The sequence below is a fragment of the Zalophus californianus genome, chromosome 3 (genome assembly GCF_009762305.2).
Source record: "Zalophus californianus isolate mZalCal1 chromosome 3, mZalCal1.pri.v2, whole genome shotgun sequence".
Taxonomy (NCBI): Eukaryota; Metazoa; Chordata; class Mammalia; order Carnivora; family Otariidae; genus Zalophus; species Zalophus californianus.
The window spans coordinates 85,543,020-85,566,436 of NC_045597.1; the positions used below are offsets into that span (position 1 = coordinate 85,543,020).

At 40.1% G+C, this 23,417-nt stretch overlaps 1 pseudogene; it reads right to left on the reverse strand.

Moving 5' to 3' along the window:
- The window catches only part of LOC113920407, a 28,971-nt pseudogene continuing 5,554 nt past the window's right edge, over positions 1-23,417 (reverse strand).

The window sequence follows — 23,417 nt, forward strand, 5'->3', positions numbered from 1 at the left end:
TTAGTTCTGGAGGACTGCAAGGCATTTTATTACCTACTCTTTCCATCCCTTAAAGGTTTCCACAAGTTTTGGCAAATTCACATTTATCCCCATGACTATGTTTTGGAGTGAATCCAGGTATGTGAGTAGATTCACCATCAATCCACCTCACCAGCACTTTGCATCTTTCTACAATATGTTGAAACCAGCACACTGCAACTTGGGTAAATTTATGGGGCAAAGATTTAGAAGGCAGTATTTGCTTTTTCTAAGTAGTTGGAGCCTCACATTAGCCTTATAAGCTCCTGGCAGTGTTTCAGTCTTAATATGTGTTCATTCTCATTGGCTAAATTCTTACAAGATTGAAGCAGCAAAATACTAGTCATTTTAGGGATAGAATAGTTATGAGAAATTGGATGGTCACTGGAAGATGTTTTCTGGAGCCTATTTGTTCTTCATATCATGAGCTATAAAAAAAATCACTGTCAAACCTGGCAAAGCTGAATATTTCCACACCATCTATCAAAGAGGTCTGTCCAAAGAAAAAGATCAATTGTCATTATCCCCGCAACAGAACACATCTTCAGGTTTCTTTTTGTTTAAACCTTCAGGATGTGCCTTGCATACATTTGTGGATTTTGTGCATTATCATTGACTCTAAAGGAACACCTAGTTGCAGAAATGGGAGGTGGTTCTAGGAGTTTTACTGTGAAGCCATAGAAAAATGCTCCATAGTAACCCTTGAGCCATTTAATATATTCTTCACTAGTAATGGTAGTGTTCCCTGAAGATCCAGTATATACCAATGGACTGTATATAGATACTGCATTTCTTTGGGGAAGGTGTCTTACCATAAGATTCATTGAAAAACTGTTGTCAGGGGGGTCATGATGGGAGGTGATCCAATCTGATTACAAATGCAAGGTGATGAGTCCAAAGAGAGAACTCTCTCTGGCTGGAAGGATTCATTCACCAAATGCTGTTCCCCAGCATCTAAGTTCTCATACTGTTACACAGGTGCTGAGTTCTTTGAGATGAGAGCTATTTTTAGTGTCTGTTCAGAAGGCCACACTGTTTCCATCTTTACAGACAAAGGTTCCCACTGAAGTTTTTACCTTAAAAGGATAGGAGTGTCTATACCTAGCCATAGAATTGTGTAAGGTGCCTTCTCCCCCAGCAAGCCTCAATACTACCCTCTCACTCATGGCAACCCTTGCATATCTCCATTTCTTCTTGCATTACTTTTGGTAGAATATCTTTTTATTTCTGTAAAATTGATAGTAATGTCCCTGCATTCATTTCTGATTTTAGTAATTTGAATCTATTCTGAGTCAATCTAGATAAAGGTTTGTCAATTTTGTTGATCTTCTCAAAGAACCAGCTTTTAATTTCATTGAGTTGCTATTTTCTATTTTATTTATCTCTGTTCTGTTACTTCTTTCTGCTAGCTTTGGGTTTCGTTTGCTTTTCTTTTTCTAGCTCCTTAAGATGTACAATGAAAGTTACTCATTTGAGATATTCCTTTTTTCCACATATACATTTACAGCTATAAATTTCCCACTGAGCACTGCTTTTGCTGCATTCCTTAAGTTCTGCTATGTTATGTTTTCATTTGTCTCAAAGTACTTTTGAATTTCCCGTGTTATTTCTTCTTTTGGTTGGTTAAGAGTGTTTCTTTAATTCCCACCTATTTGTAAAATGTCTGGTTTTCTTTCTGTTTTCATTTCTGGTTTCATTCTATTGTGATTGAAAAAGATACCGTGGAGGTACCTGGGTGGCTCAATCAGTTAAGTATCCAACTCTTGATTTCGGCTCAGGTCATAATCTCAGGTCTGTACTCAGCAGGGAGTCTGCTTGAGATTCTCCCTCTCCCTCTGCCTCTATCCCCCTCCCACTCGTGCTCACTCTCTTGTGTGCTCTCTCTCTAAAATGAATAAATCTTTTTAAAAAGAAAAGAAAAGAAAAAGATACTGTTTGTGGTTTGAATCTACTTAAATTTATTGAGACTTGTTTTGTGATCTAACATATGGACTATTCTGGAGAATGTTCCATATGTACTGGAGAAGAATGTGTATTCTGTTGCTAAATGTTCTCTGTCTGTTAGATCTAATCAGTTTATGATGTTCACATTCTCTATTTTCTTATTCATCTGTCTGGTTGTTTCTATCCATTGTTGAGAGTGGGTATTGAAGTCTCCAACTGTTATTGTTGAACTATTTTCCCCTTCAATTCTGTCTATTTTTGCTTCATATATTTTGGAGCTCCTTAGGTATGGATATATTTATAATTGTTATGTCTTATTGCTGTATTGAAAGCTTTATCAATATGAAATGTTCCTCCTTTGTCTCTTCTCATCCTTTTTCATTTACAGTCTATTTTTGTCTGACTATAATATAGCAACCCCCGCCCCCAGCTTTCTTGCTGGCTATTTTTATGGAATATCTTTGTCTATCCTTTTACTTTCAACCTGTGTTTCTTTATATCTAAAGTGTCTTATAGATAGCATACAGATGGATTCTGTCTTTTAATCCAATCTGCCAAGCACTATCTTTTAATAGGAGAGCTTAATCCACTTATATTTAATGTGATTACTGTTAAGGAAGGATTTACTTCTATTAGTTAGCTATTTTATTTGTGTGTGTTCTATGGTTTGTGTTCCTTTAGTTCCTTGGTTACTGCCCTTTTGTGTACGTAGTTGATTTTTTGTAGTGTACCATTTGATTCCCACCTTCTTTCAGTTTCTGTATATATTAGGTTATTTTCTTAGGAGTAAATTAACAGCCTAAATTTGTGAAAATATGCTTTGGGTAATATCAATGTAGTTCCATTAGTATATAAACATTCTGCTCCTGTACATCTCCATCCCTCCCTCTTTATGCTATTACTGTCACAGATTACATCTTTATACATTGTATACCATTATCAAACAGTTAGAAATCTGTTTCATGCATTTTCCTTTTAAATCATACAGGAAAAAGGGAGACATAAACCAAACCAAAAGTACAATAATAAATGGCTTTTATATTTACCTATGAAATTACCTTTACTAGTGTTCTTCAATATGTTCTGATGTTTTTCAGTTGCTTTCTAGTGTCCTATAATCTCAGCCTGAAGAATTCATTTTAGCATTTCTTATAGGGCTGCTACACTAGTAATGAACTCCCTCAGCATTTGTTTGTCTGGAAGTGTCTTAATTTCTCCATCATTCTTGAAGTTTTGCTAGATATAGAATTTTTGGGTGACATGTTTTATGTTAGCACTTTAAGAATGTCATCCCACTGCCTTCTGGCCTTCGTGGCTTCTAATGTGAAATCTGCTGTTAACATTGTTGAGGATCCCCTGTACATGAGGAGTTACTTCTCTAGCTGCTTTCAAGAGTCTCCTTTTGTCTTTGAGTTTTAGCAACTTGACTGTCATGTATCTCAGTGTGGATCCCTGTAAGTTTATCTTATTTGGAGTTTGTTGAGTTTCTAGGCTGTGTCTTTCATCAGACATGGGAAGTTTGGAAGCATTATATTTTCAAATATTTTTTCTGCCCCTTTCTCTTTCTCTTCTCTTGGGATTCCTATAATGGATATGTTGATATGTTTGGTGGTGTCCCTCAGCTCCTTAGACTATTCACTTTCTTCATTTTGTTTTTCTTTCTGCTCTTCTGAATAATTAATGTCTAATCTTCAAGTTCAGTGATCCTTTATTCTACTTGCTCAAATCTACTGTTGAATCCCACTAGTGAGTTTTTCGTTTCAGTTATCGTAATGTTCAGCTCCAGAATTTTTGTTTTTGGTTGCTCATTATAATTTCTTTCTTCACTGATACTCTCATTTTGTTCAGACATCATCTTACTGATTTCCTTTAGTTCTTTGTCCATGGTTTCCTTGAGCTCATCAAACACATTTAAGACTGTTGATGTAACATCTTTGACTAATAGTTCTAATTTCTGGGCTTCTCCAGGGATCATTTCTGTCAAACTCTATTTTCTGTGGATGGAACATACTTTTCTATTTCTTTGTATGTGTTGTAATTTTCTGTTGAGAAGTGGACATTCTGAGCATTGTTGTGGTAATTCTGGAAATCTAATTCTCCCATTTATCAGGGATTGCTGGGTTTTCTTGTTGATGACTGAAACGATCCTTTGTGGCTTTTCCATATGGTATTGCAAAGTGTGTATTTTTTGTTGTATGTGTTCATTGATGTTTCCCTTCTGTTGTCTCTATAGTCATCCAGTGACCTGACAAAGATTTCCTTAAATGTGGCTCCTGAGAGAGAGAGAAAAATACATCCTGTCTTTAAATTCTTTCATGGCTGGGAGGCACTTCAGCTCATGGGAGTTGAAACAACCACCAACTTCCATGCCTGCCACACACTGACCAAAAACAGAATCAGAATGCACAACCCTGACTTTTGGAGAACAAACTTGTTCTTGCCCACTCTGGATCCAACAAGCCACACCAGGATCATGGGCTGCTGACCCTATAGCTGCCTTCTCCAGGGCTGGAGGATGGGAAATGGTATCCCCTTTCTCACCAAAGTTACAATTGAGAAAATTTACCAGCCTTCTCATCAAACTCTCTGCTGGATGCTGCAAATGTTTCACATACTCCAGAGTTACCAGTGTCTAATTTTTCAGGCAATTTCTGCCAATCTTCCTACTTAGCCATCTTCCCTGATGTCACTACAGTGGATTTTTGTATATTCATCTTGTGTCCTGTAAACTTGCAAAACTTGTTTATGAATTCTAATGGTTTTTTATTGGATTCCTTAGGATTTTCTATATATAAGACCATGTCATCTACAAAGAGAGAGTTTTGCTTTTTCTTTTCCAGTCTGGATATATTTTATTTCATTTTCTTGTCTAATTATCCTAGCTATAACTTTTAATAAATATTGAATAAAAGTATTGAGGACATCCTTGTCTTTTTCCTGAACTTAGGGGAAAGACCTTTAGTATTTCACCATTAAGTGTGGTGTTAGATGTGGGTTTTTCATAGATATCCTTTATGAATCCAGTAAGTTCCCTTCTCTTTTGTTGAGTGTTTTTATCATGTAAGGATATTGCATTTTGTCAAATGCTTTTTCTTCATCTATTGAGATGACCATGTGGATTTTGTTCTTTATCCTATTAATGGGATATATTATGTTAATTGATTTTCAGATGTTAAATCAGCCTTGCATTCCTTTGGATATATCCCATTGATGATCATGTATACTCCTTTTTATTTATAAATGGATTTCATTTGCTAATTTTTGTTTTTAGGTTTTTTTGCTTATTTGTTTGTTTTTGTATATAACCATGAAAGATACTGCTCTGTGTGTGTGTGTGTGTGTGTATGTGTGTGTGTGTGGTATTTTTCTCCATTTTGGTATCAGGGTAATGCCTCAGAATTCATCAGTGAAGTCATCTGATCCTGGGATTTTCTTTGTGGGAACTTTTTTTTATTGCTATCTCAATCTGTTTAATTACTATAGATCTATTCAGATCTGTTTCTTCTTGAGTCACTGTTGATGGTTTGTGTCTTTCTAAGAATTCATCCATTTCATCTAAGTTATCTAATTTTTTGGCTTAAAGTTGTTTCTAGTATTCCCTTAGGATTCTTTTTTAGTTCTGTAGTGTTGATAATTTAATGTCCCCTCTTTAATTTCTGATAATAGTTAATTTGTGACTTCTATTTTTTCCTTTGTTGGCCTATAGTTTTACCAATCTGGCTGATATTTTTATTTTTTAAAGATATCATTTATTTATTTATTTATTTGAGAGAGAGAGTGAGAAACAGAATGAGAGGGGAGAGGGTCAGAGGGAGAAGCAGGCTCCCCACTGAGCCGGGAACCCGATGGGGGACTCCATCCCAGGATCATGACCTGAGCTGAAGGCAGTCGCTTAACCAACTGAGCCACCCAGGTGCCCCTGACTGATTTTTTTCTTTTTAAGATTTTATTTATTTATTTGACAGAGAGAGACACAGCGAGAGAGGGAACACAAGCAGGGGGAGTAGGAGAGGGAGAAGCAGGCTTCCTGAGGAGCAGGGAGCCCGATGCGGGGCTCAATCCCAGGACCCTGGGATCATGACCTGAGCTGAAGGCAGATGCTTAATGACAGCCACCCAGGTGCCCCTTGATTGATATTTTTAAAGAACTAACTTTTGGGGTGCCTGGGTGGCTCAGTTGGTTAAGCATCTGACTCTTGGTTTGATCAGGTCATGATCTTAGGGTTGTGAGATTGAGCTGCGCATTGTCAGGCTCTGCACTCAGCAGGGAGTCTGCTTGAAATTCTCTCTCCCTTTCCCTCTACCCCTTCCTTCCCCCATGTTTTCTCTCCCTCTCTCTCTCTCTCTCTGAAATAAATAAATAAATCTTTAAAAACTAACCAACTTTTGGGAGCACCTTCGCGGCTCAGTTGGTTAAGCATTTGCGTTCAGCTCAGGTCATGATCTTGGGGTTCTGGGATCTAACTTTGCATCAGGCTCCCTGCTCAGTGGGGAGTCCGCTTCTCCCTTTCCCTCTGCCCTTCCCCCAGGCTGTGCTGTCTCTCTCTCTCTCTCTCTCTCTCTCAAATAAATAAATAAAATCTTAAAAAAAAAAACCTGCACTGTTAAAAAAAAAAGAATCAACTTTTGGTTTTATTGGTTTTCTCCATTCATTTCCTGTTGTCAATTTCATTTATTTCCGCTGTGATTTTAATTATTTCTACTCCTTGCTCTAGGATGAAATTGCTATTCTTTCTCTGGTTTCCTAAAGTGGAAGCTTACTTTATTTTATTCTTAGATCTTTTCTTTTCTACTATATGTGTTTAGGGCCATGAATTCCCTTCTAAACACTGCTTTCACTGAATTCCACAAATTTGGAACTTTGTATTTCATTTTCACTTAGTTCAAAATGTTTACCTTCTCTTAAGACTTCTTCTCTTACCCATATGCTATTTAAAAGTGTGTGGTTTAATCTCCAAGTATTTGGGGATTTTCCAGCTATCTTTCTGTTACTAATTTCTTTAGTATTAAATTTGTTAAGATGTATTTTATGGCCCAGAATGTGATTTATCTTAGTAAATCTACTCTGCCATTAATGGAAGTCTCTATCCTGACATTTATAGTAATCACATTTTATAAAAATTTCTCTATAGTTTTAGGAACCAAGTGTATTTCTCTTAACATTACAGTTTATCTTGCCTGTTTTCTTATTGTCTTTGATACACCTTTTAAATCTTTAGTCTAGGGCACCTGGGTGGCTCAGTTGGTTAAGTGACTGCCTTCAGCTCAGGTCATGATCCTCGAGTCCCGGGATGGAGTCCTGCATTGGGCTCCCTGCTCAGCATGGAGTCGGCTTCTCCCTCTGACCCTCCCCCCTCTCATGCTCTCTCTCAAATAAATAAATAAATAAATAATCTTTTAAAAAAATCTTTAGTCTGTAGGTGGCCCTTGTTTTTTTCTTACAACTTATTTGTAAAGACACCCAATCCTTTAACTTGAAGTTTCCTACAGTCTGATTTTTTGCTGATTGTACTTAATATTATAGTTCAAGCATGATTCTCTGTCCTCTGGATTCAGAGTCTTGGTCAGCTCATATTTGACTTTTTTTTATTTTGGAAGACTACTTATGGTATTGTGTTCTTTCATTAGGAGTTACTTATTGGTTGATCGTATCTTTTTGTAGGAGCATCCTTAGGCTGGCTCTTGATTTTTTTTTTTAAAGATTTTTTTTTTTTTAATTTATTGGTCAGAGAGAGAGAGCACAAGCAGGGGGAGCAGCAGAGGGAGAGGGAGAAGCAGGCTCCTCACTGAGCAAGGAGCCCGATGTGGGACTCAATCCCAGGACCCTGGGATCATGACCTGAGCCAAAGGCAAACGCTTAATGACTGAGCCACCCAGGCGTCCTGTGGCTCTTGATTCTTTTTGATATGATTTTGCTATCCGGTATGGCAAGAATATTCTAGACACATCTTATATGTTTCCTGCTCTTTGGTCATTTCTCCAAGAATCCCTGGTTTTATTTACTGGGAAGTAGTATTTTAATAGCACAATCTAGTCAGTGGGGCATGGTCATTGTTTTTTGGGTTTGTAATTGTTGCTAGGACTCTTTAGTAGATAGATACACAGACATAGCAGGTTTGTCCTGCTGTCCACTGTAAAGTTACCCCTCCCTCCCTCCTTTCTATAATCACGAAATATGGCTCACATTCAGCAGGTAGGGAATTAAGCTCCACCTCCTTCAGGGGCTCCCCCCAATTTTTTAAATAGTTGTGCTATACCTACAATACCAGAGCATATTGACAGTAGGTAGCATACTCTCCCTGTTAACCTTCAATTAGTATTAATTTCTAGAAAAAAACTATGTATTTAATGCTCACCACCAGTCCTTATGTCAGTGCCTTAGTCATTTTGTTGTCTAGAACTTGCTCTCTAGTAGATTCCTCAAGAAGGCCTCAGTGATACAATATTATTTCAGTTCTAGTGTATCACTAATGGTCTGCCCACACCTTTATAGTTGACTCTCAGCCTGACTGACTTTAGTAAAATTCTTGATTCACATATAGTTTACATTTTTATCTTACAAGAAACAAAATAGATACTTTACCCAAAAATTGTATATATATGTTTTTCATTCAAACTGGCACACAAGTGTTTTAAAAGTCTCACATATATTAACTTTTGTCATTTCAGTAGCACGGGATTGGTATTTTTAAAGCACTCATGGATTTCTGGGTAGCAGGTTGCTGCAATTATTGCATTTGGGATGTGAATGAATCATTCCTGCTTTTTCTTCTCATTACATCTATCCATATTTTCATAGTTCATTTTCCAAGCTGTGTAACAAATTACCAGAAACTTAGCAAGTTAAGGGCTGCCTGAGTGCCTCATTCGGTTAAGCATCTGACTCTTGATTTCTGCTCAAGTCATGATCTCAGGGTCATGGGATCGAACCCACGCTCAGCAGGGAATCTGCTTGAGATTTTCCTCCTCTCCCTTTGCCCCTCCCCCCACTCACATACGCTGTCTCTCTCTCTCTCCTCTCTAAAATAAATAAATAAATCTTGCAACGACGTGGATGGAACTGGAGGGTGTTATGCTGAGTGAAATAAGTCAATCAGAGAAAGACATGTATCATATGACCTCACTGATATGAGGAATTCTTAATCTCAGGAAACAAACTGAGTGTTGCTGGAGTGGTGGGGGGTGGGAGAGATGGGGTGGCTGGGTGATAGACATTGGGGAGGGTATGTGCTATGGTGAGCGCTGTGAATTGTGCAAGACTGTTGAATCACAGATCTGTACTTCTGAAACAAATAATGCAATATATGTTAAGTAAAAAGAAAAAGAAGAAGATAGCAGGAGGGGAAGAATGAAGGGGAGTAAGTCAGAGGGGGAGACGAACCATGAGAGATGATGGACTCTGAAAAACAAACTGAGGGTTCTAGAGGGGAGGAGGGTGGGGGATGGGTTAGCCTGGTGATGGGTATTAAAGAGGGCACATTCTGCGTGGAGCACTGGGTGTTATGCACAAACAATGAGTCATGGAACACTACATCAAAAACTAATGATGTAATGTATGGTGATTAACATAACAATAAATTTTTAAAAATAAATCTTAAAAAAAAAACTTAGGTTAAAACAACATTTATCATTTCAGTTTCCATGCTTCGGGAGTCCAGTATAACATAGCCACAGCCTTAATCAGGGTCTCACAAAGTGGCAGTCATGGTATCAGCTAGGGCTGGGAGCTCATCTGAGTCCTCCTCCAGCCTCACAGGTTTTTGGCAGGATTGATTTCCTATTGAACTCAAGGTTACTTGCCTTTTCAAGGCCCAAGGAGTGCTTTTTCTGGCTTTACAACATCAAAGGGAAGGTGGGTGTAGTTACCACAAAGGACAGCAGATCAAAGCAAGCAGAATATAGTCTGACTGGCACAGACCTATGGCACTAGCTGGTTAATGATGGTGCTCCTAGAAATGAAATCAATAAGAAGCCTACCAAATTCTTACTTGATCTATATAAGCAGAAAAGTTCTAGGTCAAAGGAACAGAAGTCTAATTGAAATCATAAAATAGAGAGTCACAGCCCCTCAATCAATTCCCAGACTTGAGCCAGTTCACAGATCAGAAACCCCAGGAATGAACAGGAGAAATGGGTCCCTTTGAGGAAGGACCCCAGTATTCTACCAAAATTTATACTCTTAATCTTTCTCCCGGCCTTCCCCAAAAGGACCTACTGCCATTTACCAGGATAACTGCAGTGGGGAGAAGGAAATGGTCAGACTTATCAGGGACTACCGGACACTGGCTGTGAATAGGCATTGACTCCAGGAGATCCAAAATGTCATGGTGGCCCTCTGGTCAGAGTAGGGGCTCAAGGGAGCCAGGTGATCAATGGAGTTTTAACTCCAGTCCATCTCATTTGTGGGCCCAGTCGGTCCCCCAAGCCCATCTTGTGGTTATTTCCCCAGTTCCAGAATGCATAATTGGAGTAGACACAACTTGCAGCCAACAGAATCCCCATGTTTGTTCTCCAACCTGTGCAGTGAGGTCTATTACGATGGGAAAGGCCAAGTGGAAACCATTATAACTGTACAAACCTAGGAAAATAGCATATCAAAAGCATTTGGCATTCCTGGAGGGACCCATTGTGCCCTCCTATGCAGAAGATGGGTGGGTCTTAGGAAATAACATCAGATTATCACAAGCTAAACCAGGTGGTAACTCCAAGTGAAGCTCCTGTACCAGCTGTGGCTTCATCATTGTGCAAATTAACATCCCCTAGTGCCTGGCATGCAGTTATTGATCAGGCAAATGACTTTTTCTCCATACCTGTCCATAAAGCCCACCAGAGCCAGGCTTCAGCTAGCAAGACCAGCAATACACCTGCACTGTCCTATCTTAGGAGGATATCAAGTCTCCAACCTCTTTGGATTTTAGAGGCAACATACCCCTCATTTGGGTGTGTTACTCTGGCCCATTTACCAAGTGACCCAAAGTGCTGCTAGTTTTTCCTGGGGCCCAGAACAAGAGAAGGTTCTGCAACAGTCCAGGTTGCTGTGCAAGCTGCTCTGACACTTAGGCTGTATGACCCCCAGGTCCAGTGGTGCTTGAAGTGGCAGTAGCAGATAGGAATGCTGCCTGGAGCCTTTCACAGGCCCCTAGAGGTTTTGGTTTTTGTTTTAAGATTTTATTTATTTGACAGAGAGAGAGACACAGCGAGAGAGGGAACACAAGCAGGGGGAGTGCGAGGGGGAGAAGCAGGATTCCCGCTGAGCAGGGAGCCCGACGTGGGGCTCGATCCCAGGACCCTGGGATCATGACCCAAGCCGAAGGCAGACGCTTAACAACCGAGCCATCCAGGCGCCCCAGGCCCCTATAGGTTTATTGCATTGCACGTCTTTAGGATTTTGGAATAAGGCCCTGCCATCCTCTACAGATAGCTACTGTCCTTTCAAGAAATAGCTCTTGGCCTGCTTCTGGGCCCTAGAAGAGACTGAAGGCTTGACTATGGGCCACCAAATTATGTGTGACCTCAGCTGCCCGTCACGAACTGAGTGTTACTTGACCCACCAAGTCATAAAGTTGGGCATGCACAGCAACACTCCAGCATCAAATGAAAGTGGTATATATGTGATCAAACCCAGGCAGGCCCTGAGATGCAAGTAAATTACATGAGGAAGTGGCCCAATGCCCATGCTCCTCACTCCTACTACATGGCCTTCTTGCCTCCATCCTGCACCCGTTGCCTCATGGGGAGTTATCTATGATGGACTAACAGAGGAAGAAAAGACTCAGGCCTGGGTTTACACATGGTTCTGCATGATATACAAGCACCACCTGGAAGTGGGCAGTTATAGCTCTGCAGCCCCTTTCTGAGACATCCCTCAAAAACAGTGGTGAAGGGAAATCCTCCTAGTGGGAAGAACTTCAGATAGTACACCAGCTTGTTTACTTTTCTTGGAAGAAGTGGCAAGATGTGCAATTATACACTGATCCATGTCTGAGCCAATGATTTGGTTCGATGATCAAAGACTTGGAATATGATTGGAAAATTGGTGACAAAGAAATTTGGGGAACAGGTATATGAAAAGAACATCTCTGGGTAAAAATAAAAAATGTGAATATATTTGTGTCCTATGTGAATGCTCACCAAAGGATGACCTTAGCAGAGGAGGATGTTAATAATCAAGTGGATAGGATGACCCATTCTATGGGTATCAGTCAGCCTTTCCCCAGGCACCCCTGCTATCGCCTAACTGGCTCATAAACAAAGAGGCCATGATGGCAGAAATGGAGGTTATGCTTGGGCTCAGCAATGTGGCCTTCCACTCATCAAGGCTGACCTGGCTGTGACCACTGCTGAGTGCCCAAACTGCCAGCAGCAGGGACCAACACTGAGCCCCCATTATGGCACCATTCCCCAGCGTGATCAGTCAGCTACCTGGTGGCAAGTTGATTACATTAGACAGCTTCCATCATGGAAGGCACAGTGTTTTGTTCCTACTGGAATAAACACTCTGGATATGGATTTGTCTTCCATGCATGCAATGTTTTTGCCAAAAATACCATCCGTAGAACGACAGAATGCCTTATCCTCCATCACGGTATTCAGCACAGCATTGCCACAGTTTAAGAAATTCACTTCACAGCAAAAGAAGTGAAGCAATGGGCTCATGCTCGTGGAATTCACTCTTACCATGTCCCCACCATCCTGAAGTAGCTGGCTTTGGAAACTCAGTTACAGCCCCAGCTTGGTGGCAGTACCTTGCAGGACTGGGGCAAGGTTCTCCAAAAGGCTGTATATGCTGTAAAACAGCAACTAACATATGGAGCTGTTCCTCCCAGAGCCAGGATTCAGGGGTCTAGGAATCAAGGGGTAGAAATGGGAGTGACACCACTCACTGTTATCCACAAGCAAAATGTTTGCTTCCTATTCTTGTGACTTTATACTCTCCTGGCCTAGAAATCTTAGTTCCAAAGGAAGGGATGCTTCTACCAGGAGACACAACAAAGATTCCATTGAACTGGAAGTGAAGACTGCCACCCAGCTACTTTGGGCTGCTCAGGCCTCAATATCAACAGGCGAGGAAGGGGGTTACTGGGGTGATTGGTCCTGACTACCAAGGGGAAATTGAAGTACTCCATGACAGAGGAAAAGAAGAGCATATCTGGAATTCAGGACACCCTCAGGCTGTCTCTTAGTATTTCCATGTCCTGTTATTAAGGTTGATACCATGATGGTGGAACAGGCATTCTGTAATTCTACAGATGGTAGTTTTGGCAAAAGCATTGCATGCATGGAAGGTAAATCCATATCCAGAGTGTCTATTCCAGTAAAACAAAACACTGTCCCTTCCATGACAGAAGCAGTCTAATGTAATCCAGGCAAGACTAGTAATGACCCAGACCCTTCAGAAATGAAGGTTTGAGTCACCCCACCACGTAAAGAACCACGACCAGCTGAGGTACCAACTGAAGGCAAAGTGAATACAAAAGTGGTTAGTAGAAGAAGGTGGTTATAAATACCAGCTGCGACCACATGGCCAGTTACAGAAATGAGGACTGTAATTGCTATGAGTATTTCCTCCTTATTTTGTATTGAATACACTTGTGTTTATATATATAAACACATATAAAAATATATAATATATATATTAAGAAAATATCTTTGTTTCCTCTCCTCTCTTATCCTCTTATCATGTAACATAGACATGCTGTCTTTATATCATGGTGTTAGGTACTGTTAATTTTACATCATGGTATTTGAGCTATGGAATATCAAAGTAAAGAGCACACATCATTCAAGGACTTTACCTTCTCTTCTGGGAAAGGGGTTAGTGGGTTTTGGGCTGTAGGCAGGATAGTAGTATCATGTTAAGAGAAATTATGATCTTGTTACTATGTTTCTTTGGAGATTATGACTTAAGGAGATGTATATAGTTGACAAGGGGTAGACTTGTTATGGTTAATTTATGTGTCAACTTGACTGGGCTAAAGAATGCCCCCAAAGTTGGTAAACATTATTCCTGATTGTGTCTATAAGAGTGTTTCTGGAAGAGATTACCATTTGATTCAGTAGAGATCCACCCTCACAAATATGGTCAAATACCACCCAATCCATTGAGGGCCCAAATGGAACAAAAGGCAAAAGAAGAGTGAATTCATTCTCTCTTCTTGGGCTGGGCTGTTTTTTCCTGCCCTTGGACATTGGCCTGGTTGTTGGACCTTCACACTCTGGACTTACATCAGCAGCCCCTTGGTTCTCAGGCCTTCAGCTTAGACCAAATTATACCATCAGCTTTCCTGGTTCTGTAGCTTACAGACAGCAGTGTGGGGGACTTCTTAGTCTCCATAACCACATGAGCAAAGTCCTATAATAAATCTCCTCAGATAGATACATAGATAGATGGATAGATAGATATTGATATCCTATTGCAGACATATATATGGGATATAAATAATATAAATGTAAATAGATACAAATATATCTCCTGTTGGTTCTATTTCTCTGGAGAACCCTACTACACTGTTTCCATGATTCAGGAAGTCAGCACTGGGACCTTGATCAGGGTCTCACAAGGCTGCAATGATGGTATCAGCCAGGGCTGGAAGCTCATCTGAGTCCTCTTCTAGGCCCACGCGTTTTTGGCAGAATTCATGTCCTGTTGAACTAATGGTTTGCCTTTTCAAGGCCCAAAGGAGTGCTTTTCTGGCTTCACATTTCTCATTTCTGGGAAGGCCTCTTTTAAAGGGCTCGCCTGATTAGGTCAGGACCATCCAGGCTGATCTCTCTTTTAATTATCTCTCTTTAATTAACTTAAAACTGACGTTATAGACCTTAATCACATCTGCAAAATCCCTTCAGCTTTGCCATATGATGAAACCAAATCATGGAAGTGGAATCCTATCATATCCACATTCCTACCCACACTCAGAGGGTAGATTATAAAGACCATGTACACCAACGGGTAGGAATCTTGAGGGTCATCTTAGACTTCTGCCTACTATAGGTGGATTTAAGAGCAGATTTTTAAAAAAATACTTATTACTTATTTTAGAGAGAGAGAAAGAGAGGGAGTGGAAGGGGGCAGTGAGGGGGAGAGGGAGAGAGAGAATCTCAAGCAGACTCCCTACTGAGTGTGGAGCCCGATGCAGGGCTCGATCTCCCGACTCCGAGATCATGACCTGAGCAGAAATCAAGAGTCAGACACTCAATTGAATGAGGCATCCAGGTGCCCCAAGAGCAGTTGTTTTTAAGTGTGTAACATAATTATATTTTGGAAAACATGCCACTTTCTCTTCTGACTTCATCATCATCATGCCTTGAATTTCTGATGTGAACAAGGCCTAGGGCTAAGTCTGAGAACGGACAAGCAAAGCATGGTTTGTAATTTCCTGGCTGTTTTATTGTAGACTGTGTACATAAAACAGAAAGGTGGCAATAGACAGCAGATGTGTTAAGCAGTAAACCAGAAGTATAAAATAAAAGTGCTTTCAGGTTTAGAGAAGGAAATGATCACACGAGAGGAGTGACAGAGGGGGTTAGCAAATGAACTGGATCTTGAAATTGATCATGGAATTGAGCAAACATTTATTAAGCCCTATGTGACACTATGGGGCCAGAAAGATGAATCAAACAGTCTCTGCCTTCCAGGAATGTATGGTCTGGTGGGAGAGACAAGCCTGAGCCAAACAAATGTGGGCAGATTAAAAAGTTGGTGCACTGGGGTGCCTGGGAGGCTCGGTTAAGTGTCCAACTCTTGATTTCGGCTCAGGTTGTGATCTCAGGGTCATGAGATTGAGCCCCTTGTGGGGCTCCATGCTCAGCAGAGGGTCTGCTTGAGATTCTCTCTTTCCCTCTGCCCCTCCCCCACCTGTGCATGTGCTTTTTCTCTCTCTTTCTCTCTCTCAAATAAATAAATAAATCTTTGGGGGAAAATGGTGCATTGAAGATAGAATACAGAAGAGAGAAATCCCATAAATTTTAAAGGATAAATAGGAGTCTGCCAGGTAACTGAGGTTTAAAATATCTTTGCAGGGACACCTGGGTGGCTCATTCAATTAAGCGTCTGCTTTCAGGTCAGGTCATGATCCCAGGGTCCTGGGATCCAGCCCCTCATCGGGCTCCTTGCTCAGCGGGGAGCCTGCTTCTCCCTCTGCCTGCGGCTCCCCCTGCTTGTGTACTCTCTCTTTAGGACAAATAAATAAATCTTTAAAAAAATAAAATAAAATATCTTTGCAGAAGAAGGGAAAGACAAGAAATGACAAGGCAGGGCACCTGGGTGGCTCAGTTGGTTGAGCGACTGCTTTTGGCTCAGGTCATGATCCTGGAGTCCCAGAATTGAGTCCCGGGTCAGGGGGGACACTGGAGATCAAATTCCTCTCAGTGGGGAGTCTGCTTCTCCCTCTGACCCTCCCCACTCTTGTGCTCTCTCTCTCTCTCTCCTTCTCTATCTCAAATAAATAAATAAAATCTTAAAAAAAAAAAAAGAAATGACAAGGCAGGGTGTGAGAGGAAGAACGAAGGAGAGAGATCATGACAAACATGTGCCAGAGACCAAGACTTGGGGCCTTGTACGTCTTGCTACATAACTGTGACATTACCTTGAGAGTCCTGAGAATACTATAAGGGGCTTGGAGAGGAAGTGGAGGACACTAAAGGCACCAACTAGGATTCCCCGCCCCCACCCCACCCCCCCGCACTTATTCAAGTCCCCTGGGGTGAGCTCATGAATATCCCAAAGCCTCAGTTGCCACATCTGTTAAAATGGGGTAATAATAGCTCCTATTTCCGAGGTGTTGATGAGATGGTTGAATGGAACATTCTGTATGAAACCTTTTAAGACAGCACCATGGGGCCGGTGTTCAGACAGTGATGAATATCAGAAGTGAGGGATCTGTAGAAATGAGAAAATTGTTGAAGCGGGGAGGGAGGAATGGGTGAAGGTGGCCAAAAGGTACAAACTTCCAGTTATAAGATAAATAAGTCCTGGGGATGTAATGTGCAGCAAAGCGACTGCAGTTAACAACACTACTTGAATTTTTTGAAATTTGAAAGTTGCTAAGAGAGATCTTAAAAGTACTCATCACAAGGAAAAAAATTATAACTATGTGAAATGATGGATTTAACTAGAGTTTTTGTGCTCATGATTTTGCAGTATAGACATATATCAAACCATTACATTGTATTCACGAAACTAACACAATTTTATATTTCAGTCATATCTCAATAAAGCTAGGGGGAAAAGATGATTAAAGAGCAACATTGCAGTGATAGGGGCGCCTGGTTGGCTCAGTCATTAAGCATCTGCCTTCGGCTCAGGTCATGATCCCAAGGTCCTGGGATCGAGCCCCGCGTTGGGCTCCCTGCTCAGCGGGAAGCCTGCTTCTCCCTCTCCCTCTCCCCCTGCTTGTGTTCCCGCTCTCATGTGTCTCTCTCTGTTGAATAAATAAATAAAGATCTTTAAAAAAAATAAAGTGCAACATTGCAGTGATATTAAGGAATGAAATTGCTTTGAAAGGTATTTGAAAAATTTAAGATGGTAAATTTTTGAAGTCATGACATACTTTTTTTCTTTTTAATTTTAATTTTATTTTGGTAAGTCTTAACGTAAGATCGACCCTTTTTATAGATTTTCAATTGTACAAGGCAATAGTGTTAACTATAGGCACAATGTTGTACAGCAGATTTCTAGAACTTTTTCATCTTGTATTACTAAGACTTTATACCGGTTGATTAGCAACTCCTCATTTCCCCTACCCACCTGCTCCTGGCAACCACTCTTCTGTTCTATGGTTCTATGAGTTTGACCATTTTAGATACCTCATATAAGTAGACTCGCAGTATTTTTTCTTCTGTGACTGGCTTATTTCACTTAGTATAATGTCCTCAAGATTTATCCATATTGTTGCATATGACAGCATTAAATTTTGTTTTGCTTAAATTTAAAGACCAAAAAACTAAAACGAAATAGAGGGAATTACTGAGTTTTGGTACAAGAGATGTTAATTCTTTTTTGAAACTCCCCCTTGAAGGGGAGCAGAATATGCTAATCTACCACTTTGGCATGCGGATTATTGTGAGCTGAGGTCAATCAAGATCTAGAAGACTCAGGAAAAGCTTTTTACCACCCCTTTAACTGCCTGAAAGAATTTAGATAGAGGGTCTGGTCTATTTAAACTATCACCAGAAATAACTACAAAGAATATGGGGTAGGCATGGTAAACTGGGGGGGGCGGGGGACACTGGAGATCAAATTCCTCTGTGTCCCACTGTCTTCACACAGCATGCCAAACGTGTTTACCAAACATCTGCTCTTCCTGTTTTCCCATAAATTTTCTTCTTCCCCACCTTTGAAGTCCCAGGCCCCTACCCCTTCTCTTCTGCTCAGGACAGCATATGTCTTAATTGCCTGACTGCCTATGCACCTCGTATTCACATAAGGCTCCTGTACATGTATAATTAAATTTGTTTTTCTCTTGTTAATCTGTCCTATGTCAGTTTAATTAAGCCAGCCAAAGAAACTGTAAGGGAAGAAGGAGAAATTTTCCTCCCCTACACTCTTCTAGTATACAAGCAAACCTCGTTTTATTGCCCTTAGCTTTATTGTGCATCACAGATACTGCATTTTTTACAGATTGAAGATTTGTTGCAACCCTGCATTGGGCAAGTCTCTTGGCACCATTTTCCCAATAGCATCTGCTCACTTCGTGTCTCTGAGTCACATTTTGCTAGTTCTTGCAATACCTCAAACTTTTTCATTATTATTATATTTGTTACAGCGATCTGTGATCAGTGATCTTTGATGTTACTATTGTCATTGTTTTTGAGTGCCACAAACCACATCCATGTAAGATGATTAACTTAATGGATAAATGTGTGTGTTCTTACTGCCCCACTGACCAGCCATCCCCCTGTCTCCCTCCCTCGGCTCAGGCCTCCCTATTCCCTGAGATGCAACAATGCTGAAATTAGGACAATAACCCTACAATGGTCTCTAAGTGTTCAAGTGAAAGGAAGAGTCGCACATCTCTCACTTTAAATAAGAAAATAGAAATGATTAAGCTTAGTGAGGAAGATATGTCAGGAGCCAATATAGGCCAAAAGTGAAGCCTCTTACACCAGTCAGCCAAGATGTGAGTGCAAAGAAAAAGTTCTTGGAGGAAATTAAAAGAGCTACTCCAGAGAACACATGAATGATAAGAAAATGAAACAGCCTTATTGCTGATATGGAAAAAGTTTGAGTGGTCTCGATAGATCTAACAAGCTACAACATGTCATTAACCATAGCCTAATCCAGAGCAAGAGCCTAATTCTCCTCAATTCTATGAAGGGTGAGAGAGGTGAGGAAGATGTAGGAAAAAAGTCTGAAGCTAGCAGAGGTTGGTTCATGAGGTTTAAGAAAAGAAGCTGTATCTATAATATAATATATAATTCACTGCAAGGTGAAGCAGCACGTGCTGATGTAGAAGCTGCACCAAGTTCTCCAAAAGATCCACCTGAGATCATTAATGCAGGTGGCTAAACTAAACAACAAATTATCAGTGTAGACAAAACAACCTTCTATTGGAAGAGGATGCCATCTAGGACTTTCATAGCTGGAGAGAAGACGTCAATGCCTGGCTTCAAAGCTTCAAAGGACAGGCTGACTCTTAGTAGGAGCTAATGCAGCTGGTGACTTTAAGTTGACCCCAATGCTCATAGACCATTCTGAAAATCCTAGAGCCCTTAAGAATTATGTTTAAATATAATCTGCCTGTGCTCTATAAAAGGAAAAACAAAGCCTGGATGACAGTACATCTATTTATAACATGGTTTACTGAGTATTTTAAGCCCACTGTTGAGACCTACTGCTCAGAAATGAATATCTCTTTCAAAGTATTACTGCTCAGAGACACATAGGTGGCACCTTCAGCTCAGGTCATGATCTCAGGGTCCTGGGATCAAGCCCTCCATCGGGCTCCCTGCTCAGTGGGGAGTCTGCTTCTCCCTCTCCCTTTGCCCCTCCCCCCCACTGGTTTTCTCTCTCTCTTTCTCTCTCTCTCTCTCAAATAAATAAATAAAATCTTTAAAAAAAGTATTACTGTTCATTGACAATGCACCTGGTCACCCAAGAGCTCTGATGGGTATGTGCGATGAGATTAATGTTGTTTTCATGTCTACTAACACAATATCCATTTTGCAGCCCATGGATCAAGGAGTAATTTTAATTTTAAAGTCTTATTATTTCATTTCATGGATATAACTGCCATAGTGATTCCTCTGATGGACCTGGGAAAAGTTCATTGAAAACCTTCTGGAAAGGATTCACCATTCCAGATACCATTAAAAACATTTATGATTCATGGGAAGAGGTTAAAATATCAACATTAACTGGAGTTTGGAAGAAGGTGATTCTAGCCCTCATGGATGACTTTGAGGGGTTCCAGACATCAGTGGAAGAAGGGACTGCAGATGTGGTAGAAATAGCAAGAGAAGTAGAATCAGAAGTGGCGCCTGAAGGGGCACTTGGGTGGCTCAGTCGGCTAAGTGTCTGACTTCAGCTCGGTTCATGATGTTGGGGTCCTGGGATCGAGCCCCACCTTGGGCTCTGCACTCAGCAGAGAGTCTGCTTGTCCCTTTGCTCCTCCCCGCCCCCCGCTCATGCTGTCTCTCTGTCTCTCTCTAAAATAAATAAATAAAATCTTAAAAAAATAAATGGAGCCTGAAGATGGGACTGAATTGCTGCAATCTCATGATAAAACTTGAACAGATGAGGAGTGGCTTCTTATGGATGAGCAAAGAAAGTGGTTTCCTGAGATGGAATCTACTCCAGGTGAAGATGCTGTGAAGATTGTTGACATAACAACAAAGGATTTAGAATATCACATAAACTTAGTTAATAAAGCAGTGGCTGGGTTTGAGAAGATTGACTCCAATTTAAAAGAAGTTCTACTGTGGGTAAAATATTATTAAACAACATTGCATATTGGCAGAGAAATCATTCATGAAAGGAAGAATCCATTGATGGCACAGATTTCATTGTTGTCTTACTTTAACAAATTGCCACAGCAACCCCCTTTTTCAGCAACCACCACCCGGGTCAGCAGCCATAAACACTGAGACAAAACCCTCCACGAGCAAAAAGATTATGACTCACTGAAAGCTCAAATAATGGTTTGCATTTTTTAGCAATCAACTGTTTTTTAAAATTATTTACATAGTTTTTTAGACATAATGCTATTTCACACTTAGTAGTCTACAGTATAGTGTAAACATAACTTTTATATGCACCGGGAAACTAAAAAATTCATTGACTCTCTTTATTACAATATTTACTTTATTGCAGTGGTCTGGAACCAAGCCTGCAATATCTCCACGGTATACCTATATAGTATGGTTTTCCCTGAAGTGAACATACTTAAATCGCACATCACAGAGACAGGCACAAAGAAAAAGTGATATAGAACAATTACCATAAAGACCCTACTTGGGGTGCCTGGCTGGCTCAGTTGGTAGAGCAGGCAACTCTTGATCTCAGGGTTGTAGGTTCCAGACCCATGTGGAGTGTAGGGATTACTTAAAAATAAAATCTTAAAAAAAAGAAAAAAAGACCCTACTTGGTTACATTTCTGAACTGTAAGGATAAACATGTTTTCAGACATCTAAGCATAAATAGTAAGCCTCCATTCAAAGACAATTCCATGACGAAAGAATAGTCTTCAACATATGATACTAGGGCAATTGGATATCCACGTGCAAAAGGATGGTTTTGGATCCTTACCTCATACTATATGTGAAAATTGGATCCAAATGGCCAAAAAACCTATATGTAAGAGCTAAAATCATAGAACTCTGAGAAAAAAACAGTATATTTATCAGGCAATAATTCCCTAGCTATAAAACCATGCATAAGTGACAATAGAAAAAAATAAGTTGGACTTTATCAAAATTTAAAGCTTTTGTACTTCAAATGACATCACCAAAAAAATGAAAAGGCAATCCACAGACTGGGAGAATATATTTATAAATCTTGTATCTGCTTAGGACTTGCATCTAGAATACTTAAAGAACTCTTGCAACTCAATAATAAGACAACCCAATTTTTTTAAATGGGCAAAGGATTTGAATAAACATTTTTTCAAAGAAGATGTGTAAACAGCCAGTTAAGTGCCTGAAATGATGCTTAACATCATTAATTGTGCAAATAAGCATAAGAAGATACCAATTAGCATTACTGTGATAAATAACATAATAACAGGTGTTGTTCACAAGGTGGAGAAACTGGAACCCTCATACACTGCAAGCTGGAATGTGAAATGGTCAGCCACTCTGGAAAACAGGCAGTTCATCAGAATGTTAAACATAGTGTTACCATGTGATCCAGCAATTAGAATTGAAACGTATGTCCACCCAAAAACTTGATCATGAACTTTCATAACAGCCTAGAAGTGGGAACAATCTGGGGCGCCTGGGTGGCTCAGTCAGTAAAGCATCCAGCTCTTGGTTTTGGCCCAAGTCATGATCTCACAGGGTGTGGGATGGAGCCCTGAAAAAAGATCTGCACTCAGCAAGGAGTCTGCTTGAAGATTCTCTCCCTCTGCCCCTCCCCTCACTTAAATGCTCTCTCTCTCTCAAATAAATAAATCTTTAAAAAAATAAAAATAAAAGTGGAAACAACTCAAATATCCATCAATTATTGACTGTGTAAACAAAATGTGATACAGTGGAATATTACCTGACCATAAAATGGAATGAATTACTGATATATGCTACGACATGAATGAGCCTGGAAAACATGCTGAGTGAAAGAAGCCAGACACAAAAGACCAAACACTGCATGATTCCATATATACACAAAATATCTAGAATAGCCAAATTCATAGATCAATGGTTGCCAAAGGCTAGAGGGAGGAGACACTGGGGAGGGGATAGGAGGTTTCTCTTTGGGGTGATAAAAATGTTCCAAAATTAGAGTATGGTGATGGCTGCAAAACTCTGTAAATATACAGAAATTCATTAAGTTATACACTTTTAACAGGTGAATTTTATGGCATGTAAATTATATCTCAGTAAAGCTACTTAAAAAAAAAAAGGTTTCTTCAAGGCCTCAAAAATAAGACTCACCTGACTTCACTGTGCCAAATTCAGTGACTATAAGGCAATATCTAAACGCTAAAGGAAAGATTGCCCTAAAATTTTTGCACACAGTCAAAATGTCTATTCAAATACAAAAGCAACAGACAGACTGCTGAAAAAGGTACACAAGGGTGAAATCTAGCCAAACAAGAAAGAGTCTAACTAAAGAATGTGACACCAGAGAGGTGAAGGTAAAAGAATTGGAAGTGAAAATTGAATCAACTTAAATATAGAACCAAGATAAAACAATAGGAAAAATATGGTTTGAATAGAATGTAAATGTTATAAACAAAGAAAGAAAATTGAGTCCTTTCTTTCAGAGATGAGGAGAAAAATATTAAACTACTTTCCTCTTCC